This window comes from Carlito syrichta, unplaced genomic scaffold (genome assembly GCF_000164805.1).
Source record: "Carlito syrichta isolate Samal-C Ts95f unplaced genomic scaffold, Tarsius_syrichta-2.0.1 Scaffold154042, whole genome shotgun sequence".
Lineage (NCBI taxonomy): Eukaryota > Metazoa > Chordata > Mammalia > Primates > Tarsiidae > Carlito > Carlito syrichta.
Window position 1 is genome coordinate 90,068 of NW_007098138.1, and position 1,699 is coordinate 91,766.

Consider the following 1,699-nt stretch of genomic DNA (forward strand, 5'->3'; position numbering starts at 1 on the left):
AAAAAAAAAAAAAATCAGCCTGGTATGGTGGGACACACCTGTAATCCCAGCTACTCAGGAGGCTGAGGTGAGGATTGCCTGAGACCAGGAGGTCAAGGCTGCAATGAGCCAAGCTCGTGCCACTGCACTCCAGCCTGGGTCACAGAGTGAGATTCCAACTCAAAAAATGATAATAGGCCAGGCGTATTGGCTCATGCTTAATAATCCCAGCACTTTGGGAAGCCAAGGCGAGAGGACTGCCTGAGCCCGCGGGGTTTGAGACCCACCTGGATAACTTGGCTAGACCTCGTCTCCTACAATAAATAAAAAAATCAGCCGGGCGTGATAGTGTGTGCCTGTAATTCTGGCTACTTGGAAGGCTGAGGTTAGAAGGATCGCCAGAGCCCAGCAGGTCGAGGCTGCAGTGACCAGGGCCACCGCAGCCTGGGTGACAGTGAGATGCCAACTCAAAATAATAATAATAAGCCGGGCTCGGTGGCTCAGCCTGTAATCCCGCACTTTGGGAGGCTGAGGTGAGTGGATGGCCTGAGCCCGCGGGTTCGAGACCCACCTGGGCAGCAAGACCTCATCTCTATAATAAATCAATAATCAGCCGGGCGTGGTAGCGCGTGCCTGTAGTTCCAGCTACTCGGAAGGCTGAGGCGGAAGGATCGCCGGAGCCCGGCGGGTCGAGGCTGTGGTGGCCGGGAGCGGCCACTGCCCTCCAGTCTGGGCGACAGAGGGAGACTCCGACTCAAACAAAAAAAAGAAAAGAAAGAGTGTCTCCAAGCCTTTGTCACCTGGATCAATAGAGTCGGTGGTCCTGACCAGGGCCCATGCTCCTCCCAGCCAGAGCTCCCCTGCCACTGAGGACACGCCCCGTACCACTCCCCTGCCCGCCTCCTGGACCCCAGCCACACACTCACAATATCCAGGTGGGGAAACTGAGGCCCTGCAGGTTCCGCCCTTTGTAAGTTGGGGGATCTGAATGCCCACTGCTCCCTCAACCAGCTGCAGTAAGCACGCAGCGTGGCTGCAGGCCATCAGGGTCTCTTTCGTGGTAGCCGCCGAGGGAGGGGCTGACGTTTTCCCACAATGCCCAGCGTCCTCTCTGCGACAGTCCAAGCTCTTCTCACAGGCCGCAGGGCACCCTCTGACCCCGGCTGACCTCTCATTCCACAGGTGCCGCCATTTTCCCCGCTCCCTTCCCACCAGTCAGATGCTGTTACCCCTGGGCCTTTGCACGTGCCGGGCCCCCTGCGTGGTGCTCCGTCCCAGGCCCTCTTGGGGCTGGGGTCCTCAGCTCAGACGCCATCTCCTGAGCCACACCCTGCACCCCCAGACTTCCTCCCCGCCTCCAAGTCACTTTGGTGACACGGGCTCATCTCCGGTGATCAGAGCCCGTCCTTCCCGGGGTGGGGGACCATTTCCCCAGCGGGCTACAAGCACTGGGAGGGCAGGGACTTGGGTCTGTGTGGGTCACCGCTGTGTCTCCAGCATCCAGGGCACAGCCCGGCACACGGCGGAGGCTGCTACATACGGGCTGAATGAATGAATGAACCAATAAATGAATGAATGAACCAAAGGCGTCTCAGTTATTCCTCCCAGCCGGCCGCTGAACGAGGCCTTCCCACTTCTTTTTTTTTTTTTGAGTTGGAGACTCGCTCTGTCACCCAGGCTGGAGGGTAGTGGCTGCTCCCGGCCACCGCAGCCCCGACCC